Genomic DNA, 26,791 nt, shown 5'->3' with positions numbered 1-26,791 from the left:
AGATACTACAGGACCATCTCTCCTGTAAGTCAGTTCGCGGTGCTTTGGGGAATCTGTTTCATGTTATTCCAGAGAGAGTAGAGATGCTCAGCTAGTGGGCCCTGCTACAGAAAACACCCTCATAAAACAGAGCCGGGTTCTGTGGGAAATCGTGTATAAAATCCTTCATGTATTCCAAGAAAGTGTTCTGAGACCTTACCACGGACAGCTTCCCCTTTTGTTTCTGATGTCGGTTTGCGCTGAGCAAGTTGGCCTCACGCCCTCCCCACTGACGCTTGCGTTTGCATGAATCCCCCGAAGACAGGTGCACCGGGGAGATAGAGTGGGTTAACAATGTGGGCGTGTGTTAGTGATTAGAGAGGCACGGGGACTGCAGCAAGGAGAAGCTTTTCTGAGGCTCCGTGTGATGATACGCACTTGAAGAATTCTTTTCCGAACACCGGTTTTGTGGAACCACCACGTTTTATGGAAGGCGGGACTAACTGAATGAGAAGGATGTTTTTGGTGGGTATCAGGGAGGTGAGCTTCAGGAGCTGGGGGTTTTACGTCTTGTCCGTGACTGCTGCTTTGGGGCCTGGTGTGAACTCCCCGTACTTCGTTTTACTCTTGTTTTTTTTGTTTTAATAACATTTTTTACTTTTCAGTTATAGTCGGCATACAACATTATATTGGTTTCAGGTGTGCGGGAACTCCCCGTACTTCGTTTTACTCTTGTTTTTTTTTGTTTTAATAACATTTTTTATTTTTCAGTTATAGTCGGCATACAATATTACATTGGTTTCAGGTGTGCGTCGCAGCGATTAGACATCTGTATATCTCACTAAGTGATCACCCCAGTAAATCTCATACCCGTACATAGTCATCACAATATTCTTGACTGTATTCCTTATGCTGTCCTTTGCTGCTGTGACTGTCTTGTAACTGCCATGTTGTGCTTCTTCATCCCTTCCCCGTTTTTTACAGACCTCCCCCCCAACCCCTCTATTCCTTATGCTGTCCTTTGCTGCTGTGACTGTCTCGTAACTGCCATGTTGTGCTTCTTCATCCCTTCCCTGTTTTTTACCGATCTCCCCCAACCCCTCTTCCATCTGGCGAATTCCTTATGCTGTCCTTTGCTGCTGTGACTGTCTCGTAACTGCCATGTTGTGCTTCTTCATCCCTTCCCTGTTTTTTACCGATCTCCCCCAACCCCTCTTCCATCTGGCGACCCTCAAAATGTTCTCTGTATCTATGAGTTTGTCTCGTTCTTTAGAGTTTACACGTCAGTGAACTCACAGGGCATCTGTCTTTCTCTGACTCCATTCAGCACAATACCTTCCAGGTCTGTCACGAAATACCTTCTTCCACCCCTTTACCTTCCGTCTGCGCGTCTTTTCATCTGAAGCGAGTCTCTCGTAGGCAGCGTTAGGGTTTTACTTTTGCACAGTCTCATAAAGAGCCAGTCACCCAGGATCAGCTGCACTGTTCACTTAAGCCATTCACCTGAGGACAGACTCGTGCGTGCATGCGTTTTTCTCTCAAGAAAGGAAAAGTGGGCTCGTTAAGTTTGTGATATTTCATCCGTGGGGAAAAAATAATAAAGTTCATCCGGGTAACATGCTACTCTTCTTTAAAATTCTTGCTGTTAAAAAGTACGGTGAATGAGATCATGCAGTATTCTTATAATAGGAAAAGCAAACAATGTGTATGTGTCTGCAGAACATGAAATATTTTCTCAGTTCAACATACAAATTGTCGAAATTTTAAGAGCCTCTAGCTAAAACAAATCCTGCTTTCAGCATCCTTGAGGGGGACCAGCGGATTCATGGAGATAAAAAGGAAAGCGTCCTCAGTGAAATAGGTTCGTTCAAATTATGCCCGGGTCGTTGAGCTCCATTTCATGATGCAGGTAGGAATTTGGCACTGAAGGGAATGAGCAGAGAGGGCTGGGTTATAGGTAGACAGGTCTAAGGTGTGAGGGCGACTTCCGCCTGAAGAAGCTGGCGTTCATTTCATGATGACCCATCAGCCTCATCAGCTTTCTCGTGGTGCTTCTGTTTTAATAGACTGATTAGGGCCTCAATTCAAAGGAAGAATCCCATTTTGTTTATGCACCATTTTTACCCCCATGAGTGGCTAATGCATATCACTATGCATTTAGCCAGCTAGTTCTTACCTTTCTTAGGTGACACGGGAATTCACATATGGTGGTGCTTATATACATGAATAGCAGTGGGTGATCTGATTCAGAATCCGATTGCCAGGTGGAGAGTCATACTTTCAGCATAATTACTTTATTTGGATCTGATTCAGAATCCGATTGCCAGGTGGAGAGTCAGTCATACTTTCAGCATAATTACTTTTACTCTTCAAAGACGGTATTTATTAGATGGGGGGGTCCCTAGGCCACTTGCTGCTGCCGCCCCCACCTCTGAAGTAAAAGGGAATTCTCACCTGGGAGGGGAGCAGCTGCCACCTCCCCTTCGATGCTTGCCCGTGCGACTGTGGCGGGAGGTGTGGGGCCTGTGCTGTAGGCAGGAGGCGGCACTGCAGGACGGAGGGAGGAGACAGGAGTTGAAAGTGTTTTCTGGAGGTTAGTCTGGAATGAATCGTGTTCATCTGGAATGTGCTGTGTTCTGGAAAGCCTGGGGAGGCACGTGAGACCCGTGGGGCGAGGACAGGTAGGCTGCGGAAGCAGAACACACCTGAGCGGTCTCTGCCGGCGTCTCCTCTTACCTGCCTCGGCCAAAGCCTAACCGCGCCTGCATTTTTAATAAAATGGCGTTTCGTCCTAAGTCAGCCAGGCTTCCTTGAGTGCGGTCAGCAGACACCTGCTCTGATTAACTTGAGCAAGAAAAGGCTTCGTTTTCGTCTTTTACTTTTTAATGATGCTCAGTGATCATGGACAGAAGAGACACAGCCCAGGGTGTCTCCGGGGCTGTCAGGGGCAGGACAGCAGAGTCCTCTCGATCCAAGCGATTCCTGATCAGCTGCCTTCGTCCCGCGCCTGTGCTCCCACGACCGGGGGAAGCGGTGGTCTGCGTGATCGAACCCACCACGGGACAGAGCCTGCGGCTTACACAGCCCCCCGTCTGCCGGTGGATGGCACTGATTGTTTCCTAGGCCTCCTGGGCCATGCCATGCACCAGGGCAGCGTGCCCAGGGTCACGCATCAGGACACCGCTCCCAAACCTCCACGATGCTCATCCCCTCAGTCTGATTATAGCACAGGATGGTGGCAAGAAAGATTTGGACTACCAGGCCCCAGGCTGGTGATTTTTTTAAGATAATTTTTATTATGTACTTTGCTATATACAAAGGAACATGCGTAACGTGTGTGTCAGTTATAAAGCATAATGATGTACCCACGAGTTCACCACTCAATTTAAGAAGTAAAATGTGACTGATGTGCACTTCTCCTCAGCCCCTGGCTCCCCCCCGAGTCACCGCCATCCGCCTAATCATCCTCTTCTCTCCCTTTTTTAAATGCAGTTGCCACATGGACATGTGTCCCTAAATAACGTGCCATTTAGTTTTGTTCAGTTTTGAACTTTACGAAGATAGCCCCGTGCCGAGCGCGTGTGCGATCTCTGAGCCGTGCCTGTGCCGGTGTTTGCTCTGGCGACGCGATGCTCCTCATCGTGGCGAACAGTCCATTCTGTGACTGTTCCCTGCACCTTTTACTGTTTCCCTGTCAGCGTGTGTTTGGTGGCGGCCGATTTTGCTTTTCAAATCGTGGTGGCGTGAACCTTCTGGCGCATACACCAGAATGTACTTTTAAGCTCAAGCCCAAGTCAGGGGCCAGTGCAGTCCGGAGGAGGGGCAGGGCAGTGTTGGGAGCAGTGGAGCAGACAGCTTTTTCCCAAGGGTCACCGGAGTTAGGAAACGTAGCGGCCTGATGCCACACTGGTATACAGAGGGGTCCAGCAATGGCTGAGGCGAGGTGGCCTGGCTCCGCGGTGCGTGTGGTCTGTGATCTTGTGTTGGTATAGATCTCTCCCGGTTTGGGTTTGAAGTGGAGAGGGGCGTTTGGGTTTTTTTGTGAGCACATGTGGGAAAATGACACAGGGCCACTGGATGCAGAGCCCGGGAACCAGGGCAGGTTTCGTTTCCTCGCCGAGGAGCAGCAGGCTGCCTCCCGCTCGGCGATGGGCAGCCCGGGGCATCACCGTGGTTTCTTCACGACTTAGAAGGTGAAGAGAGAACGGGGACGTGTAGAACTGGCACTTTTTAAGGCGGTTGGGGTCAGTTTGGCTCATCCAAAGTTAATCCAGCCTTTAATCCTCGTTGCTCTGGCGGAATCAGGGCTTCAGGACCCATCAGAAATTGAGGAGTGGTGACTTTTAGGCCTGGACACCGTGTTTGACCTGGAAGTACATGTGTGTACCCTCTCCACGCTTCTGGGCCGCAGACAGTGTGTGCCCAGGAGACGGGGTAGAGGAGGGAAGGCGGGGGCAAATCGATGCTTAGCAAATGTTTGCCGAGGGCATGCGCGAACGGCCAATAAAAGCATCTTTCTCTTCCACGTGCATCAGTTTGTCCGCGTCGGCTCCCATGGGGACCTTCTCCTTGGGAGAGAAGGAATAAGGCATTAATACTAGTTCGATTCCAAAACTGTCAGGACGTTTGTTGCCTTAACATCTCCCGGCATCTCTTTGAGTCTTAGGGTAGTCGACCACAGCCTGTGCCCTCCACGCCCCAGCTAATGTGGAGTCTGAATGTTCAGCCTCTCACATGATCTTTAAATCCAGTGCGGCCGGCTCGCCTTGCTCTGCCGCAGGTGCGGGGTGCTGTGTGTCGCTGTTGTGTAAGTTAATAACTCGTGATATAATGAATCCTGTTTCCGTTCTTTGAAGAGATGAGCTCAGTCATCCCAAAATAAATCTAGCCATGTTGATATGTAGTTTCAGTTAATCTACTGCCTAACATCCCATTATTAATTTTCTTCAAACAGTCAAAATATTGTAAGAGCTTAACTGAGTCAGAGAGTAGGACAAGCAGCTGGCTTCTTTTGGCATTTGAAATATTAATCTGCAATTTTGACTGATCCAGTAGGTATAAAAATGTAAGCAAAGAAGAAAAAGAAGCTTCAACCAAGATATTTGAAGGATACCTCGATATTTTATAAATTAGTCTTTCTTACTATGATTTATAATAGGTAAAACTCATTTATCAATCTTTCTAATATACATTTTAACTAACCTTCAGTTTCTTTAACATATCCATGCCTTGCTTTGGAACGACACATCTTTTTAAACCTTTCTGACGCATTTCAGCGCCGAGGTTGAGAAACACAGACGTGGGCCATGCAGATGTTCCGCGTCCCGTGAAAACGCCAAGATGCTTTCCGAAGCGGCAGTTCCGAGGCAGTGAAACGGGTCCTTCCCAAACGCGACTCGGGTAGTAGGAATCTGTCCCCATGTCTTAACACCTGCGCCACAGCACAGATTATTGGTGTTCTTTGTTAAATGCTTTTTTAGAAAACATCCATTTTATAAGATTTATAAGAAAAATCAGCTTTTATTTTCTACTTCATTTCTGACACGTGAAAATTGTTTTACAGCCCTGGTTCCAAAAGACATTCGTTGCCCCAAATCAGACTCATAGTTTAAGGCAGAAGTTCTCAACTCACGGGCTGGTGGGAAGGGGTCAGGGGACCGTTGCAGGGACTCCCAAAGGCAAGATGATTGGTGTGGCTTTCCTTTCTCACTCTCTTTCATTGACAAGGCCCCGTGGAGCTTTCCAGTGGCTGCACGATGTGAGATGCTGCCAGCACCCTGGCACCTGCCGGCTTGTGTTCGTGTGTTCTGAACATTCCTCCTTTATCTCTAATATGGTAAATATCGATAGCTATATCCCACGGAAACTAAAGTTCCTTGCGGTTCTCAATAATTTTTAAGAGCGTAGCGAGGTTCCGAGACCAAAATGTTTGAAAACTGCTACTTTAAGGAGAAACATGTCCAACTATTAAGAATATTCAGAACAGTAGTGCGTGTCGCGGTGGCAGTGACGCGAGTGGGAGTTTACTTATGAGAAGAACTTTAAGGTTTAATAAAAAGTAAAGAAATAAAAAGCAAAGGAATGTGGGACGTTCTGCAGGACAACTAATTCCGTTTCTTCACCAAAATCGAAGACATGGGAAGAAATGGGGAGGACGGAATGCTTAAAAGGCCGAACAGCAACGTGTAAAGTAGGGACTGTGGATCCTGATTCGAACCAGCCAACTGTAAAAGAACATTTTTTAAGCAATTTGGAGGATTTGAATGTGGTCCGAATTTCAAATGATACCAAAGAATTGTGGGTAATTTTTTGGGTGTATGATGGCCCAACGGTTACGAAACCAAAGGTGGTTTTTTAGAGGCAGGTACTGAAATAATGTGACGTACGAGGTTTGCTTTCAAATACTTCAACAGAAAAGAAAAAAGTAAGGCTGGATAAAGTAGGTATGACAGAATCTAAATCTTGATAATTTTTTAATTTGGGTGGTTATTAATCTCTTCCTTTATGTTGGAAAATGTTTGCAATCAGACATATTACGGATGGCTATCTAAATCCAAGTCTTCCACGTACCCTCCAAACATACAGAAAAACAGGAACAAAGGTAAGTACAAAAAAAATAATAAAACTCATAAACACAACTGGAAGACCAAGACTGCCCATACTCCAGATTATGTGTGAATTAAAAAAAGCAAAGAAAAGCCACATCCCAGTGAGCTGTCACTTGTCCTCTCCTGTTAACTCCTCATACAGTACATACACAAAAGTGTACTGTGTGATTTCCTGATAGAAGTTCTAAAACAGGCCAAAACTAAGATGCGTAAAAATCAGAGCAGTGTTTGCCCGGGCGGGCTGGGGCAGATGTCGACTGGGAAGGGCAGGAGGGAAGGATGTGGGGTGGCGGAAGTGTTCTGTACTTCTATAGGATTGTGATTTGTGTGGCTGTGTGCATTTGTCAGAATTTAAAGAATGGTCCGCTAAAGAGTTGTACATTTTATTGTAGGCAAATTCCACCTCAAAAAATTTTTCAGAAGTTAAACGGTATGCTAGCCCAAGTGTTGAGGGGTGAAGTATACTAATGTCTACAACATCCAAATGCATCAAAAAAAAAAAAAAGAATCAATGGATAGATAGATGGAGATGTATATGATAATTAAGTAGAACAAAATGATAATTGTAGGTCCTGGCTCATGAGAATATGGGCATCCACTTTACAGTTCTTTGACCTTTTTAGACGTTTGAAATTTTTCATAATAAAATGTTGAAGGACAAAACACCTCAGCCTAAGGAAAATAAATATCGCAAAGCAGAAGAGAACTGTTCAGCATGGCACTCTAAACTGCTTTTAATATTCTCAGGCATTTGGAGAGATGAAATCAGAAATTCAAAACAGCAACAGGCAAAAAAATAGGAAGAAATGCAAAGGATTTATTATACTTAGGAAAAAAACAGGAAAAAATGATAAAATTATCTCAGAAATTAAGACTGAATTTCAGGATTCTCAAGGGAAAAATAGATTCGAATGAAATTTAATAAAGGGCATTAAAGAAATTCTGGGAAACACCCAAGAGAATGAAAATAAAAGAAAGATGTAGAAAGGGTCAGAGAAAGTGCTTGAAGCGAAACACAAAGACCATAAAAACACGTCATTGGAGTCATGAGGAAGAAAAGCAAAATAATGGAACAGAGCTAGTATGTAAAACCGCAATCTAAGAAAAACATCTAGAAATTGAAGAAGGTCCGAATCTGTGTACACTGAGAGAGTTCACTGGGTACCTGGGGAAACGAACCAGCATCAGTCAACTCTAAGCTGTGTTCTAGTGATGCTATCAGACTTCAGAGATAAAGAAACACTCCTCAAGGCTTTCAAGCAGAAAATCCAATAACTTACAGGCAAGAGAATTAGACCGGCATCCGACATCTTGAAAACGACATATAAAGCAAGGCAGTGATGGAGCAGCATTTTCGAGGGACGTGTGAATCAAGGATGCGTACGTCTTCTTCAAGCATCAAGGCCAGAGAAAAGCCATTTCAAACAGAAGAATTCTGTGCCCGTCAGCCATTCTTGAGGCGTCACAGGAAGATGAGCTTCATCCTGCCAAGAGACGAGTGGGAAACTTTCAGCTTAAGGACTGGTGGTGAACACGTAATGTGTTTAATTGTTGATACAACACTAAAACAATGGCAGCGATGGGGGTGAAGTAATAATATATAAATATTACATGCTCTAACACAGTGGAAATAATCTAAACAGAAATGGGAGAAGGGAAAGATAAAAGCAGAATGAGCTTACTGGGTTTCGTATGTGTAATAGATGGAAGGTGAAGTATGCCATTAAAAATAGCCACGCAAGATGCTGAAATTATGTCTAAGAAAACGGGAGTCTACGGGCATTAGAATATATAGATACAAAGGTAAGCATGAGAACAAAAATATAAACTTTCCTTAATACAATCAATCAACAGATAAATGAGTGAGCAAGCAAAGAGAACGTCAGTTACAGAAAGAAGCATCGAAAATATAGTAACACATAATAACTACGCAATTATGTGATTAAGTTGAGACCACACTAATCAGTCATATCAACAATGTGAATGAATTTAACATACTCATTAAAAAAGGCTTTTCAAGTTGATATTAAAATTCATATGGAAAAGAAGCATGGAAGAAAGGATGGGAAAACACCAAAAAGAACAACTACCAAAGGAACTTGCCCTGGCAGGCATCAAAACACACTCTAAAGCATCTGTAATTAAAACTACAAGATATTCGCTCATGGGTAAACAAAACAGGCCGGTAGAATAAAATCGACTAGAAATAGACTCGAATACTTATGAAGTTTAGCATATAGAAAAAGTAGCATCCGACATCAATAGGGCCCGAGTCATAAAAAGGAAAACAATTTCGGATGGCCAAAAAAACATCATAACAAAGGCAGAAGACAGTTGACACGTTGGGAGAAAATTTTGCAAGGTGTATCACAGGTACAGGGATCTGTGTACAGATACTACTATCCCTAAGATCATTTGATAACTCTTTAAAATGAAAAGACCAAAAATGGGATAGAAAATGAGGAAAAGAGACAATTCACCCCCACCAAAAGATATAAAAATGGTACTTAAACATATGAAAAGATGTTCAACCTTACCCATAATTAGAGAAATGCAAATTAAAACTGCACTGAGGTACCATTTCTCACCTACCAGATTGGCAAAAATTAAAAAGTCTAACAACACATTCTGTTGGTGAGCCTGTAAGGAAACAGACACTACCACTCGTTGCTGTGGGAATGCGTATGGGTACAGTGTTGTGAGGGACACAGGCGTGTCTCTTAAAACTATGTGTATTTACCTTTTGACCCAGCAGTACTACCTCGAGGAGTTTGTCCTGAAGACATACGTCCAACAATACGAAAATACACATGCACAGGATTGTTAGTTGCAGCTTGTCTTTAATTGCAGAATACTGGAAATGACCTAACTGCCTATGCGGAGAGATTGAATAAATTATGATACAGCTGCACAATGGAGCCACACCATTTCTTTTCTCGTCTTAAAGAATGAGGAAGACCTCTGTGACTCATACGAAATGATTTCCAGGATATATTGTTAAGAGAAAAAAAGCTAAGTTGCAAGAATATTCTTAATATGCTTCCTCTTTGAAGAAAGGGATATAAAATATCTGTCATCTGCCGGTTTGGAGTGGAAGCACAGGAAAGATACACTTGAAACAAAGAAACTGGTTAGAGGGACGCGGGTGGGAAGAGAGTGAGACCGAGGTGTGTGGGCAGCGTGACAGGTCTCTGAGGTCACCTTTTGTATAGTTTTTGACTTTTAGAAGGTAATCTTGCACATACTCAAAAAATATCATTGACCGGAGTGAAATTAAATTTTAAAAAAATGCAAACAAATAAATGTATTTCAAATGAATAACATAACCACGCTTCGGAAGAGGAATGGAGAACTAATCTTAGCATCCTTTGAACACAGCATTTGACTAAATTCTTACGCTGAGGACAACTATAACTGTGCACTAATACCGAACTCTCGGTGCTTGGCCGGTGTTTCACGGGAGTATGCATGAGCAGTTTCGAAACTGTTTATATGTATTCTAGGATTGGGCAGATAAGGAAGTCACGCATAATGGGGAGCAGCTCCCCGCTTTTGGAGACGGACATCTCTAAATGCAGAAAGGAGAACGCTGGCGTAGAGTTTTGGGGTCGGATTGGGATCGGCAGTGTCGGTATGAACTGGTTTTAAATACGTATGTGGGTGGATACAGAAACAGACAGAGGTGTGCACATGCTTACACACACACACACTTGTGCCCTTACTCTGTCTCGGAGACGGTCTAGACTCAGCGAGACTCCAGGACCCGCAGCGCATCGTTGCCCACGCCTTAGTGTCATGAGTTTCTCGGTATCAGGCTCACTCACGGGAACTGCGCTTTTGGGAGAAGTGACCGATTCCAGAACTGGAGCAGAGAAAGTACCAGGTGAGCCCGGAACCCCGTGCTGTGCCAGAAAGAAAGCGAGGTGCTGGCAGAGCGACGGGTCGTGTTGAAAAGACACCGGAGCCATTCGAAGGGACTCCCCTAGCCAGATCCGAAACCGGGGGGCACCCAACAGATAAGGGTAGTCGTACACCGCAACTCACAGAAACAGTAGTAACCTAAAAGTAAGTGAACGAAGACACAGGAGGTGTCCGTGTAATGTAACAGTAGCTCTGGGGAAGCCGTTCCTCACAGTAGAATGTGAACCGGTAAATGTCGAAAGAACTAGCAAATTCGGCAGCCACCGAAATAATAATTGTTCCACTTAAGAATCAAGAGTCATCATGGATGCCAGGATTCGTGGGTGGAAGTCTGAGGAGGCACAGGATGAGTGTCGTGTGTGTGTGTGTGTGCGCGCGCACGTGTGGCGAGAGCAGCGAGCGAGGATGTGCACACACAAGGACAAGCCCATGAGGTGTGATGCTAACGTTGAGGACATCTAAGCGAAGGGGAGTCAGGAATTCCTTGTACTATTTATTGTTGCAGTTTTTCTGTAAGTCCGATATTGTCTAAAATTATTTCAAAATAAGAAGTCACATTCTAAGCACGCAAGTTCAGATGTATAAATTAGATGAAAGTATGTGCGTTTAGTCCAGAATGGGACCGTTGGCGCCCCTCCCCCACTGCCACCAGCCTGGTCCAGGGCTCTGTTACCTCTCGCCTGGGTCGGCACGGCAGCCTCGCACTGCCTCCCGTCTGTTCTCCACCCAGAGCCAGCCTTTCAAAGGGACGGTCAGCTCGGAGCCTGCGTGGCTCCCCATCTCCCGCCAGTGAAAGCCCCAAGGCCTGGAAAGGCTCACCCTCTCTCAAGGCATGTTCAGTTTGTGTACCCGTGGCCATGCCCAGTAGCGCATCCAGGTGCCGCTCTGGGGGAGTGGCCGAGCCTGTCCCGCTTCATCTTCCGAGACTGGCTGTCATTGTAATGGTGGGGCCCTGACCCTCGGCCCGTGCTCTCTGGGGAGGTGATGGCTCGGCCTCGGGAGACCTGAGCCCCGCGGGTTTCGGCGTGTGCACATGCTGCGTGCCTTTCTCTGCGGGAGAGCGTCTGTGGCTTCCATTTAAAGGTCGGTTAATCCCCAAGGAAGGTCGAGAACACTGTTCTTAAACCTCGACCAGAGCTCTGGGCCTTTCTCTTTAGGCTTTCTGGTCACCTGCCGATGCAGCTTCTGTCGTCTGTACTCTTGCTCTATATGCAGCATAATAACATTTGTACTTCATTTCCAGGTGAATTTCTGGTGGCTTCCGGGTTAAAGCCCGTGCTAGAGATAGAGATGCTACTCCCAGAGATAGAGATGCTCCTCTCAGAGACAGAGATGCTCCTCTCAGAGACAGAGATGCTCCTCTCAGAGACAGAGATGCTACTCCCAGAGATAGAGATGCTCCTCTCAGAGACAGAGATGCTACTCCCAGAGATAGAGATGCTCCTCTCAGAGACAGAGATGCTCCTCTCAGAGACAGAGATGCTACTCCCAGAGATAGAGATGCTCCTCTCAGAGACAGAGATGCTCCTCTCAGAGACAGAGATGCTACTCCCAGAGATAGAGATGCTCCTCTCAGAGACAGAGATGCTCCTCTCAGAGACAGAGATGCTACTCCCAGAGATAGAGATGCTCCTCTCAGAGACAGAGATGCTCCTCTCAGAGACAGAGATGCTACTCCCAGAGATAGAGATGCTCCTCTCAGAGACAGAGATGCTCCTCTCAGAGACAGAGATGCTACTCCCAGAGATAGAGATGCTCCTCTCAGAGACAGAGATGCTCCTCTCAGAGACAGAGATGCTACTCCCAGAGATAGAGATGCTCCTCTCAGAGACAGAGATGCTCCTCTCAGAGACAGAGATGCTACTCCCAGAGATAGAGATGCTCCTCTCAGAGACAGAGATGCTCCTCTCAGAGACAGAGATGCTACTCCCAGAGATAGAGATGCTCCTCTCAGAGACAGAGATGCTCCTCTCAGAGATAGTAGAAGAAGCCTGCAGAGCCGATGCTTTCGGGCACCAGAGTGGAGCAGCTCAAAAAAAAAAAAAAACTTGGACATTAAATCTATTGTTTTAGTTTTCTGACAGCCAAGACATTAAAAAAGATTTTTTGGAGTGACATAGTCTCATTTTCTGACAAAAAACTAATTTCAAGGAATAGTTCATACTGTTTCATTTTTCTTTCTTTTATTTTCTAGATTTTCTCTCGTTTTTACAGATGTCATTACTAGATGCGCATTCATATCTGTCAGATGAATGTGTTTACAACTTAATGGTAATTGACAGTTTCCCTAAGATTCCCTAAAAATATCTGGTCTAAATTAGTGATAGCCCAGGTAGGCCTCTAGAATCTCCCCTCCACTCCCCCCAAAATGCTAACATGTCAGTATTCCTCAGATTCTGTTATTTCTGATGATACTCTTTACAGCCCATAATTCAGATCTCTAGTTTCTCTCAACACTTTTCAACCGCGTTTGTTCCCAGAAGGTCGGGGAGCACGTTCCCCCACGTAACAGGTACATCTGACCAGGCGGCATCCGCCACGGTGAATCTGAATGTCAGGGAACGCTGCTCACCTCCAGAGGGGTTTTTGCTGGATTGCAGTCTCAAAACGTTTTGAATACACGGTGTGAAGTTAATGTCCAGTAGGGATGGGCGGCACTTCCCGTTCTGAGGCAGGGCGACACGTCGGACGTCAGAGCAGTGGGTGGAGTGGACGTGCAGTGTCTCCGCTGCTGTACCCTTCGCTTTAGGTCATCTCGTTCGGATTTACCTAACGGCGAGCGTCGGGTCTTACATCCTGGCCCCGATTTGGTAGCTCTCTGATCCAATACTTATCTTCATTCTTGTAACAGATACTTATTGATCAAATACTGTGTGAAAAATAGCCCCGAGTGGTAATCTCTAGCAAGCCATCCCCAGACATGCCAAATGCCACGTTCACGCTCTGGCTGGTGCGCTGGCCGCCCTGCCTGGCGTCTGCGGTTGGCGCCTCCGCCCAGCCCCCCGGCTGTCCCCTCCTGTGGCGCAAACTCCTGCCACGGCCTTCTAGTTGGTCTCCCGGTCCCCTGGTTTCGGGGCATTCTGCACCCACCTCGTTCCAGAGGGCAGGTCTCACCAGGCCGATCTCCTACTCTGCGGGCTCCTTATCGCTTGTAGGATACAGCCCTCCTCCTCCTCGGGAAAGCGCACATGGTCTTCATAATCTGGCCTCAATTTACCTCTCACCTCCTTTTCTCCTCCCTCCCTCCTCCCACCTGGGGATCCTGGCGCTTCTGCTGTTTCTCAGCGGAGGCACTGTTGGCGTTTCGGATGGGACAGCCCTCTTCGTATGGAACCGGCAGCGTACGCAGAAGGCTTAGCATCCCTGGCCCCGGACTGCTCCATACCAGTAGCTTGCCCCCACTGACTGTGACACACAGAAATGCCCCCTCACTTCAGAGGCTCCTCAGGAGCCGTTTGCAGCACTCCCCAAACACCCCGTGCCCATGTGCTTCTGTGCTTCGTGCCTGTGCATCCCTCTGCCTGCGGCGTCCTCACCACCTCCTGCGCCTTCTGGCAAAACTGTTCATTGTTCAAGACGGGGGTCTAAGGTCACTTTTCAAGAAGCCCACCCTTACTTCCTCAAGCCCAGATCATCCCTTCCTTTGCACTCCAGAAGCCCCGTTTAGGCCCGGGGTATATAGGGCACAGAGGTGTCATAGATTGGCCTTAAATGGGTCACTTTGCATTAAAATACCATTGGACGGTACCAGAAGCATCGTGTCTGCTGTGCCCTGAGCCTTGGTGAAGGTCCCAAAGGGGGAGTGCTGTGACCTGACCGTTATCCGTTGACATCTGTCGTGCCCACCTCGTTACACAGCGTCACATAGCCCTTGGTGGCGGATGTGGGGACCACACAGAGGAAGGTGCTCTCGGACTTCATAATTTCACGGGACAGAGAGACAGTGTAAATTGTCGTTGTGGATCTCTTCACTAGAAGAAAAACGATATTTATTAGTGGATTCTTGGAATCCCTTACAGCTCGTCTCAGAGTTTGTGTTTGACCAAACAGCCCTTTCTCTCAACACCCACGGCAGCCAGTCATGGGAAGCAAAATGATGTGACTCTTCCCACATCATAATCTTTGTTTTGAAGAGTTATTAACACAGGAGCCCAGGCTGCTATTGCGTTTAGGCAGTTGAGTTGTGTCGGTTCAGATTTATACACGGTAATCGAATCTCATTAGCCCGGATTTACACTGCATAGACCAAACACGTAAATAATTGAAACCACCCAGAGCTGCAGTAAATCCTCAGCTGATTTTGAAAGCAGTTTATCTCCGTACTTCACCTTATTCCCCAGTTCCAGTCTACACAGTCGGTCTTCCTCCCGTTCATCTTTTCATTGTGTCTGTGCCTTGAGATGAAACAGTTGCTCAGTTTTAATAAAAGTGACATACACAGTTTATTTCTTTTGGCAATTGAATTATAAGGTGAGTATGAATTTACACTAACATGGTCTACGGTATTATTAATTATATAAATTATATTGCACTTAAATTAAAGTCAGTTTAATTGAGCTGTACATAGTTAAAGGAGTAGCAATTGTCTTCAGTCCCGTTACCACCCTCACGAACCCAGCTAACTCATCGGCAGACTGATAGGAAGACAGGCCCCGGAGCCAGACCTGGCTGCAGTTCCTCGCTGGGCCACTTGTACCCAGTGACGTCGAGCGGTCACTCCTTTTCTCTGCGCCGTCATTTCCTCCGCTGTCAAGTGGAGCGTGGGGTTATTGTGGAAGTCGCTGGTTAATCCAGGCAGCGTGCTTCAGCCCGCCAGCTGCTCGAATGTCGGCAGCAGGGGTGCGCGTGGCAGGGGGAATTGAGTGATTCCTACTAGACGTTTGTTGAAGATTATAAAACTTTGTAGGCCTTGTTCATTATTTAATTACCATGTTGTCTATCGATCATAAACATGGTGACTGTAAGAAAGTTCCTTTGTGTCTGTTCAAAAATCCTTTGTAATAATGTGGGACCCTTTTTTAAAATAAGATCAAAATACTTTTCATCCTTTTTGCCCCTCATTCTAGAGCAGCGGTCCCCAACCTGTGTGGCACTGGAGACCGGTGCTCCTATGAGAATCTAACGCCTGAGGATCTGAGGCGGAGCTGAGGCGGTGATGCGGGCGCTGGGGACGGCTGCAGATACAGATGGAGCTTCGCTCACCCACCTGCCGCTCACTCCCTGCTGTGCTGCCCGGTTCTTCATAGGCCATGGACCAATAATACTGGTCCGCGGCCTGGGGCTTGGGGACCCCTGCACTAGAGCACATCAGGCCTGCTCCCGCTCAGGGCCTTTCCTCCGCTGCGCCCTCTGTCCCTGGCTCTCTCCTTCAGTTCCTGAAGGTTTCTAGGCCTCCCCCGCTCACACCCTGCCACCCTGTCCCTCGTGTGGCACGTCGTTTGTCTGCTGGCACTCTCTGCCCGCTGGAGCTGTGGCGGCGGAGACGGTTTGCTCGCCGCCGTGTCTGGGACAGAGCCGAGCGCGTGCCGAGCGCCCAGTTCGCGTGTGCGGTGTCATCTCACAGCGGCCCCGGTGCTCGCGGCCGCGCAGAGACGCAGAACGAAGTGCCCGAGGCCCCTAGCAGATAAGGAAAGGACACCTCTGCCAGGTCGACTCAAGCGCACGTTCTTTCTGCTGTTACGTGGCCTCCCGTTTCTGGAGCTTTCTGCGCCACTACCAGATCGCTAAGAATGTCTTTGCGCCTTGGCAGCCTTGCCGTCTCGACGTTGTTCGTCGTCGCCATGGAATGCTTCTCGAGCGCCTGGTTTCCACAGGGCTTGTGCCCATCATGAGATAAAAGGAGGTTCAGTGCCCGGTCCCTGCGCTCCCACCCTCAGCCTCGAGCAAACGTCCCGCTAGACTCAGTTCCCCCAGAAGAATAGGATTTTATCGAATTCTTTCTTGTTCCTTGTCACGTTTCCAGGGCTTAGAGCTGTGCCCAGCACAAAGGAGGCGCTGTTAGTAACCATCGAATGAACGAAGATGGGGGCACGAAAAGCGCTATGAGAGTCCAAGTTCTTGGCCATTGTTTAAGTCAGCAAAGACCAGCTCTGTGCTGCCCACGGTGGGCCCCAGGCCAGTGATCGGAGGAGACTTGCTGGACTTCGGGTGCTTGAAATTCTAGTCTTACCCCAGAGCTAACGGAATGAAGCAGAGTCGCGGTATCTGATTCGGACAGACTGGGGTGCAGTCCACACCCCGAAACCCCCGGTGCCTGGCGAAAACACAGACTCTGGGAGCAGCCACGGCTGCGTCCTCAGGGAAGGGCTGAGGTCTCAGAAGCAGACAGAAGGGTCTTCCCAGCAGGGAGAAATAAAAGTGAAAGGCTCGGCTCGGCTCGGCTCGTGGTTCTAGAAAAGCTTGCCCCAACCGTCACGAGTAGGATTCTGATACTTACCGCCAGCGCGTACGCCTGCCACGTGGTTGGCTCTTCATGCGGCCCTTTTACATATGTTTGCTGATTAGATTTTTACGCCAACCCCTCAGTGCCTGATGTCACTGCCATTTCGGAGATGAGAACACTGAGATTCAGAAGGTTCAATAACTCGCTCAAGGCCACGGTACATGGCAGAGCTGGGATTTTAAGTGCGATCCTTGGTCTTTCCTGTTCCCCTCTGCTGTCCATGAAGGTCACAGGCAGGATCAGAGAAATGCAAGAAGCCCCCGTACGTCAGATAACTGGGGGGGATGCGTCCACGTGAGTCAGGTTTTCTCTAAAAGCTGCTTAAGCGAAAAATGGCTTTGATACCATTTGATTTTGGTAGGAAATGCTTTCAGAATACACTTCTGACTCCTCGTTCTACTTTCTTCTTCACGCGGGCTTTATCAAATGATTGTTTTGTTGATAAATTTAGTGTGCAGTTGGGGCTTATACGGAGATCGTACCTACCCTCAAGGGGAGAGGGGGTTTTATCACTTCCATTCATTCTCATTAAACCCAGAGCATTTGCATCTTAACTTTTACATCTTGTTCCAGGAATTTTAAGCAGTCTGATTGTATGGAAGTGGGTCGTATTAATTGCAAATGGGCTAGACATCTGCTCGCTAACGTGGAATGATTTTTTTTTTTTAGCTCCATTTTGTTTTTATATATGATCTAGCAGAGTGATTGAGTGAGGGCGGTCGGTGTTGCTGTTACAAGACTAGGATTTTCTAAGACTTATAACCCTAAAAATGAATGTAAGAGCGAATCTTTGAAAGTTCTTGAACTGGGAGCACTTAAATGTCTTGGAGTTGATAGATTGTGATCCGCAGTCACTCAGGGGGGCGTTTTCTCTCCGTGGAGCCCCAGGTGGTCTGCTGCACAGCGAGCCCGCATCCAGTGGGGTCCAGGCTGTGGGGTAACGGGGAGAAGAGCAGCTTTGCTGTCCGTTTCTCCCTGCAGGAAGGGAGTGGACAGTGAGCGAGGTTAGGTGTCGTATCACCTGGAAAAATTGGACCCAAGCTGCTGTCGACTGGTCGAATAGGCAAGTTACTTCTTTCCTGATACCAGTGTGTTTCCCAGCGTGGATTTTTTGGGGACACTCATTGTTAAGGAAGTTGATAAGCACAGTAAGTTTAGGAAGCACTTAATAAGCATCTTCCTCTCTTACAGTCCTTTTCAGAGCCTTTAGTATGCCTGCTATGCTGTGAGTCTTTAGAGGAGGATACTGTATACTGTATCCCCAACCTTTTTGACCACAAGTGCCTTTTCATGGACTACACTTTGGGATAGAGTTTCAGGTTCTAAGCCAGTGGGGCAACTGGTTCAGTTGGGGGCAGGAGGTAAGTTGGAGCCTCCGTATATCCATGCACGTCTGCACTTGACAAAGACAGGAAGGCGATACGTGACTTAGCAGCAGTGGTTAGGGAAGGACAAGTAAAACGTGTAAAAGAGAAAAGAGCTTTAGGAGGAATATCGTTCTGAGCTGGCACCAGCTACCTAGAGGGTCTCAGTATTTGTTGAACGAATAAATTGTTAGGTGCTTAAGCTTGGGAGGAAGATATCTAATGTTGATAAACCATCATATTCTGTTTCAATTTAGTTGCCAAATGTATATAATCTTTCACACCTTCTAGAATCAAAGGTTAAAACATGCTAACTTTCCTTTTCCTGCAAATAACAGATGTCCTTTTCATACAGAAATATCTGCTGTGTGCCGCCTTGACACATAGCAGGTGTTCCTGGGATTATTATTCTAGGAGTAGAAATGGTTTTGAACCGATTGATCCAAACCTTGGAACCAGTGACAGAAAGCTGACAGACGTAGGGGGTGATGTCTGCTGCCACGGAATCAACTCATGAGATGGGCGAGGCTGCAGTTAGAACCTGTGACCTTGGCCTCATTAACGTGAGGCATCTGAAGCCCCAGCATCATGATGATGGCGCGATACCTGTCTTACTGCCGAAATCCTTCTGCTAACGCGTGGCTGTGCTGCTTTCCTGTAGTCCCCTGCTCCTGCAGAACGTGGCTTGTTACCCAGAGGAAGGATCGCTCGCTCCCCTGTAATATGGGGAATCATTTAGAGCACTTAATTTGTGTTGACTCTTTACTGGTGCACTATTGCAATTAAGTTAGATTAATGAAAGGTAAATTCCAGTCTATACATGAAAAAAAATCTCTTGTAAAGATCCTAATTAGTATGTGTGTTTATTTAGCCTCTCATGGTTTAATTGCATCCCATCTTGCTATTTACAAACAGGCATCATTAAAGAATAATGAGTGTGCGAAGAGCATTAATCCTAGCAGAGGAGGTAACTGGAGGTTGGTGGGAAGAGGGAAGGACGGGTGGGAAGTCGGCTGGTTTTGTTTTATTTTCTCAGGAAGGGGATGCAAAGTGATCCTCTGACGCGGTCCACGAGGAGAGGACGGAGCAGGCATTATGCAAGGCAGCGGCTTGCCTTTTGGCCACAAAGAGCTGGGCTGCTTTTAATTTGTTGCTGCAGCACAGTCTGTAGAGGTGAGCACATACGCTCGCACAGCCGTCTGTGACCTTAGCTGGCAGAGTTTAGTTTGAGGCTTTCTCTCCAGCCCTGCATTGCAGGACACGTGCACTTCACGTCAGCGAGGATGCCCTAGGATGCCGAAAAAGCCGGCCAGGATGTGGGCCTCTCCTCGCACAACTCGGCTCCAACGCCTTCAGCAGCCTTTAAAAAAACATCCCAATGCGAAATAAATCGAGAAGTAGATTGATAGTATTTCACTGGTGCCCCTAATACCTTACTCCAAATTTGCATAATTTGCGGTCATTCCTGGAAGTTACAAAGCAATTTTATCTTTTTTAGTTGGGTGCTTGATCATTTATATTCCGTTCTAATCTGGCCGAAGGGTAGAAAAGCTGAGATTCAGGCGGGGTAGCAAGGAAGCAGCAGAACAGCAATGATTGTTCCTATCATTTGTCGTGTGGTCCTCTAATTCTTGGTATAAAATCAATGTTTCTCATTAATAAGGAGGAAAACGGAGGGTAGAGCTGGCCAGTCTGAGAGGGACGTGTCCTGCACAACGCTCGGGAGAATAAGACTCCGAAGTGACAGTGCCTCAGTTTCCCCTCACGTTCTGGTTATCGCTGTGAACAGTTCTGTGAATGTATTTTATATTGATGCAGATCGCTATGATTCAGACTATACTAAACGCCCCGGCTTTCTCTAGGGATTCCTGGGCGAGTTGACGTCCAGGGTTTGATTTACTTAAAATTGGGTTATAGGAATTCACAGTTTTCAGTACATTTCCTCAAACAAACTAGTTTAATTTTAAGCTACCCTAAATAGAAGCCCATAAAAGAAGTTCTTCGGTGTTCCGACTGCCGCCTGCATGCCAGGGCGCAGCGCGCTCGCCGTCGGGAGCAGAGGGGCCTCGCAGGCGCGGCGCTGTCCCGCGTCGCTGACTCGCGCAGCTTCCTTTTTCAGCTCTCAGAACAGTGGGCCGTGTTTTCCATTCACATTAATTGGATTTTAAAGTGACCTTGTCCATGTATTGATTTGAATGAAAATTTTCCACATCAAGGTCAAGTTGACACACATCCTACAGTCAAACTATTAAAAAGCCCGGTGCTGCCTAACAGGGTATGGACAAGAGAAGTGGAGGTGTAACAGGGCCAGGTCAGACACAGGGGGCGCCGTGATGCCACCCTGCTGGAGGTGGCCAGTGGGAGGTCTGTGTGGGGGACCCCGCCTTTGCCTGTGCTCGGATCTGCCTCCCGCCTCTTTGGGAGAAGAGCACCCCGAGCACCTCAGAGCCTGGGTAGTACTGCTCAGGCGCGTGGGTTTAGGAAGCGGTTTCAGCTCATGGGAATTGACACGGGCCACCTTGAAAAAGGGCACGACATGGACACCCGTAAACTTGAACTGTCTGGCCAAGACCTCAGCCGCGCGTCCCGGGCGAACTGCCCACTCACCATCTCTCCGTGTAGACGCTTGAGCGGTGTCTTAGGCTTAATGAAAGAGAGCAATTTCCTCTGTTTTTCTCTCTTCCTTCTCATCTCACCTCAGTATAACAAAACCACCCGCCGGGAGCTCCAGCCACACACCTAGCAGCTTCCGTGGTCCCTAGGCCTGCTCTCCCGTCCCATCCAGTCGATCAGCAGCTTCCGCCAGTTCCGTCTTAAATCCATTGGCTTCTCACTTGCGCGGCCGCCGTCGCCCTAACTGAAGCTGCCACCACTCTCGTCGTTTCCCCATTTCTCGGGCCCTCCACAGAGCATCCAGGGCCCGTTAGCTAAAAGCACACGTCGTGTACGTCAAGCCCTGCAGTGTCCCGTTGCACCCCTACTGAAATGGAACTCCTGTCACAGCCCCAGAGGCTCTTCCTGGCCACCCTGGCCAGCACTTGGCATGGGCTGGCGTGCTCTTACCCAGAAGGTGTCAGCTGAACTCGAACCAGCCCCCTTGTCCAGCTTTATTGTCTCCGTAGCCCCACAGCCTGAAATGTGTTTGTTTATTATCTGTCCACAGCGCCCTCGGGAGTGTCCAGTCGTGAGACATTGTTTTGCCCACTGCTCCATCTCTCACCCTCAGAACAGTGCTTGGCACTCAGAACAAATACTCGTTTAATAAGCATTCGAGTGAACTGGGTGAACAAATAAGTGAATGATTGAACGGTCTGATCCAAATGCAGTTCTCCCACACGTAGGTACATCTGAAGAATCTCTCTTTAAGCTGTCCCCTTTTTGCTCATTTCCTTCCAAACCTCTTGCAAATTTTCTTTCTTTATATGCTTATTCGTTGCCTGTCTCCTCCCTTAGACTGTTAGCTCTACGAATGTCTTTTTTGTTTGTCTCTATGTACCTAATGGCAGGCGTGCACATAATGTGTATTTAATAAATGTTTGCTGGATAGAAGGAAGGAAAGACCTGGAAAGGCAAGCCACTTGCAGTCCGAGGCAGCTCTGAGTCCTGGTTGCGTCTGTCTGTCTGCACCCCTCCCCCCCCCCTGCTGTGGGGCCTCCTCCTCCTCCTCCTCGTACCAGTGCTGTTTTTCATCCCCAGTCCTCTCCATCTTCTCCAGTCCAGAGTCTGGAAGGAGGCCGTTTACTTAGGCGACATGGGCAGAGCCTTCTGTACCAGGCTGCCATGAGGGGCCACCCTGGGACCAGGCACCTACCGCTGGGCCAGCTGGCTCCCTGGGTGGCAGGGAGGGTCACTGAGACAGGTCGCTGAGCGCAGTGGGCTTCCAGAGTGCCGCGTTCAGTCCGTTAGGAGAAACGACATTCTCCGTGCGTTGGGGACAGCAGTCGTCAGCGTCTCCTTTTGTCGGTTCCCTGGATCCCACTTCATTCCCATAAAAGCTTTTTGGAATCGGTGTGCCCTGTTTTTAAACGGGCATTTTACTCTCCTTTTTCCTGGAAGAGGTGTATGTTATATATTTGTTTGTTTTGTAAACTAAGAAGAGCTAAAGTTGTTATTTGATGACTTGGGGGATTTTTCTTAACACTGCCAGGGAAACCCAAGGTAGCCTGAAACCAAGGTAGTAAGCACAGTTCTCTATTCGGTTTCTGTACATTGTGTGTGAGTTCTTTGTTATTTAATGATTATTAAAACTCGTGGCCGTAGGGATATTAACAGTCGCTGCCACGTACTGAGTGCCGGTAGGGACTCCCCTGGACACTTAGGAGCATTGGCTGTCCATCCTTACAAAGCGTTCCCTTTTAGGGAGCAAGCCTGAGCTTCCCAGGGCCGCACTGCCCTGTATGTGGCAGAGGCAGAATTCGAACTCGGGTCTCCCGGGTCCCAAAGCCCTGGCTCTTGGCCTTGCACCATGCTGCCTTTCCACTGTGACAAGGGGACCGAAGGGAGCAACCCAGCCTGGGCACTGATGGAGTGCTTACGTGTTTATTCACAGCTGAGCGCTCTGCACGTCTGGTGTAATGTCCTCGTCACAGTAGCCTTACTCTGGGTTTACAGGCAAGAAAACGGGCCCAACAGCCCGAGTAACTGTCCCTGGTCACGCAGCGAGGAAGGGGCAGAGCCAGGATCTAAACTCAGATGTTTCTCGCCCCGCGTCCATCAGTGTAGCTAACGCCCATGTCCTCTCGCCTCGCTGGCAAGTGGGTTTCCTGACTTGCTGGTCGGCAGAGCCTAAGCTCAGCTAATCTGCCTCATTTTTCCGAGGTTTGTGTCGAAAGGAAAAATGTAATTCACCTCTTGGGGCTGTAACAACTTTGTATCTCAGAGTCGGAGTTGCTTGCGGCTTTGTTTTCCCTCACGCTGCATCGCATTTTATCGTCAGAGGGACGGCTGATTCCCCCTGCTGAGCAGAATGAGTCGCGCGGGCTGGAAGGACGGACGTCCGCCTGACCCTCGACGGCCGCCTGGTGTGACCTTTCTGCGGCTCGTCTGCCCTTCGCAGTGCGCGGCCGCCGCGTCCACGCCCCGGCAGCCCGTTCATCTTCCCGCCCTCGCTCTGCCCGAGCTTCAGCCCATCCGGGCTGCTCCGATCAGCGTCCTTCTTGGCTATATCCAGTTTTATAGTTTTCCTGGAAAGAAGCAACAGCCGGTCCCCCTCTGCGCCCCTCAGTGTCCAGTCCCCCAGCTGCCACAGCGTCTCGAGGCCCGCTGTTGACAGAACAGTTCCGCCCAGCGTGACCCGGTCAGGGCTGCCGTACCGAGCAGCCGTGCAGAATTCAGAATGTTGACTTTAGGAAAACACTAATATTAAAGCAGGTACCCTATTAACGTCCGTAGGTGGGGTCAGGAGCGTAGGAAGCCATTTGTGGGCGAGCGAGGTTCTGAGCCACTTCCCAGATGCCCAGAGACGATGGCTGGGTGGTGCGGTCGCCGTTTCTTAGGATACAGAGACGCCGGTGTGGGGTCACGGGCCAGCCACAAGAAGGGGACGCAGCGAGCGACGGGCTTCTGGCTCTGCACAGAAAAGCAGTGGCCTTGCCCCCGCGTCCTTCAGAGCCCCAGCTTTCTTCTGTTACGCATGAGACTCAGGCACCTGCCTGGGCTGCATCCCAGGCTTCTCAGACAGGTGGGGGAGACTGCAGCAGCCTCATAGCGTGTGCCGCTTTTTGGGGGTCGACCCCAGGAGTCAGGGAAAGCCTCGGTGGCACTGAACACTTTTTCCAGGCCACATCTAAGGACTTTTCATCGGGACACTGTCTGGGGAGTGCTCAAACTCCGCCTTTCAAAGTGTGACAAACTGAACAGGCACTGAGCCGAGCACTTTCCAGTGGTGCCGGCCAGCTCGGCGACGCAGCACCCGCCCCTCCGAACTCCTGCGGCACACCCCGAGCCCCGCGCGACGTTGCGGTTCCGCGCCCTTCGAGCTTTCAGTCACGTGTCAGTTTATCGCCTCCTTCAAGGTAGGAGCCATGTTGGAAACTTCTCATCCTCTCTGGGCTTCACTTTACCCCTTGAAAAATGAGAGCGTTGGATAAAATGATTTTTAAACCCTTTCCAGCTCTACAGTTATATGATTCCCCGAGTCGTTGTCCTCGCCCAGTGCCTCCATAGCACACTTATTTATTCAATAACTAAATGATTATTGGGATCACCCACTTTATCTTTTCCTTTCTTTGGAATTAGTGCAAAGGAGAAGGTTCCGCTCCTGGACCGGAGAAAATCTGGTCCTCGACCCCCTATGGATGTGCCTGTCCTCCCGTCCCTCCCTCCCCACCTCCCTAACTATACTTTGAAAACATCACTCGAAGGACCCCAGGGCCCCCCAGGGTACCTGCGTGCTGGACTCTCGCCTTTTCGTACCTGGGAGGTAACACTTGCGACGGCTGTCTGGTCGGCTCCTTTGCTTTGTCCCACGTCCCCCGACCCGGAAGCCGAGCTCATCCCTGCAGCCTTTGTGCGAATGACCAGTACCGTGTCCCACGTCCCCCGACCCGGAGGCCGAGCTCATCCCTGCAGCCTTCGAGGGGATGACAGGCACCGTGCTGCCCCTTCGCCTCGCAGGCACGGGCTGTATGCCAGCTCGGGCTGCACCTGGTCCTGGGCTCCTCGTGTAAATAAGCTTCGGGCCAGCTCACCTCCCTTGGGCCCGAGACACAGGTGCTGCTCAAGTTCAGAGCGCCTTTCCCCCTGCATAGGCCCCGGACGAGCCAGGTGGTCAGCATCTCTCACCTGCCCAGCTAGGCGGCCTGCCAGTATAGATAACGTCTCGACTACTAGGTCTGCTGAGTTCGTGTTAGGTGGCGTTTGGTGGCAGAGTGGACATAAATATTTTGGCTGTTTTGCCTACTCTGCCTTGTGACCGGAAATTCTCTTAGTGGCCCACAGCGTGGCAGGTGGCTGCTGTAAGACCAGGTGGAAGATACCAGTTTTTTCAGCCCCAACTGTCCGGAATACTGCTAACCCCAACAAGGGGCTAGCAGTGACAGCATTTCTAAGGGCACTCCCCTGGAAGGGTGACGACCAGCTGGGAGGCGCGCAGTGCTTCCTGTGACTCTTCAGAACTTGCCACAAACACTCTCGGGGCCAGATGCAAGAGGAGTATCGAGTGAGCTCCTTGGAAATGCGCTGCTCAGTATGGAAGAAGGGTTACCTTGGCAACAGCAAGCCTGCTTCATTACCAGATGGCATTAGCTTTATTTGTGGTATCCCGTAGCAGTTGCCAAGAACCGACCTGTAGCCCCTGTCCCTGGGCGTTTTGCCTGTGACCATGGCCAGCATTGGCTAGTTTGCAGAACAGTGTCCACTGGCCTGTACGTGATGCATTGCCATGTCAGTCTACCAAAAGTCCAAGGTCATTACAACCTGCTGCATCCAGCTCCGCCGAAACTAGCACGCAGCAGATGCGTGGGAATCTGAGTCCTCGTAGAGAGGCGTGAGGGCTGGACAGAACGTTCGAGAGCATGCAGCTCTCTCGGTGGCGGAGCTCGGAGGGCTCACACCGCCCTTCCACAACACCACACCGAGCAGACGATGCTCACAGCCGCCGCGTCGGCTGCGCGCCACACCCATAGCCACGTGGGTCACCTCACGCAGCTTCCTCTGCGTGCCCCTCCGCTTCGCAGCTGAGCAGCTAGGCACAAACGGTGGTTAGACCTGCCCTTGGCCACACTGCCTGGGAGCGGCAGATGGGGGCTGAAGCCCAGCGCTCTCGCCCTTCACGCTAAGTGGCCTTCGGCAGTCGGTGGCTCGGCTAGGTCCACCCACATGGCCGCTTCGAGTCTTCCTCTAAGCCGCCCTGAGCCCCAGGCCTGCAGACGCTTTCTGCTCCGCAGTCGCACATCAGGAAGCACATTTTCATTCACACCTCGAGGCCCGGCACCACCGTCACTCCCTGCAGCTTCCCCGTCACCCCAGGTGTGCCAGCAGGAAGGCAGAGTGACGTGAGCGGCAAGCTCACTGTACCGGAGGCGGAAGCGGGAGGCAGCAGCTGTTCTGGGCCCAGCTTCGATGTTCACTGGCTTCAGATCATTTCACCTCTGTGAAAGGGTTTGGGCCGAGCTGCCTCTGGGAACGTGTTCTGTGCCGCGGCCTTTATCAGTGCGTTGTCTCATTGGCTCCTCGTCGTCATTCTGAGATGACCCGTCATCTCTACTAGTCGGGAGGAAGGTGCGATTCAGGGAAGGCAGGTCACTGAGTCAGCCTTTCCAGGGGCAGGGCCCAGACCTGAGTCCCAGCCTCAAAATTTTCGGCTTCAAAATTGTGTCTAGAGTTTCATTATTGACCATGTTAAAAATGTAAAAATCCATAATTCTCTGCATAGTCAAGATAGGCGAGCATCAGGGTCTTTTCTGGTTCTATAAAAAATAAGAATTGACAGATTTTATAGAGCTTTATGGATTTGAAACATAAAAGTAAGACTTCAC

General features: G+C 49.0%; 1 protein-coding gene across 3 annotated transcripts in view; it reads left to right on the top strand.

Annotated features, from left to right (window-relative positions):
• MED27 (mediator complex subunit 27) overlaps positions 1–26,791 on the top strand; it is a 180,611-nt gene that overhangs the window by 120,429 nt on the left and 33,391 nt on the right. The window lies entirely within an intron of this gene.

This window comes from Pteropus alecto, unplaced genomic scaffold, assembly GCF_000325575.1.
Source record: "Pteropus alecto unplaced genomic scaffold, ASM32557v1 scaffold67, whole genome shotgun sequence".
Lineage (NCBI taxonomy): Eukaryota > Metazoa > Chordata > Mammalia > Chiroptera > Pteropodidae > Pteropus > Pteropus alecto.
Note: the sequence above shows the minus strand (reverse complement) of the source record. Positions and strands in the feature narration are given on the sequence as shown.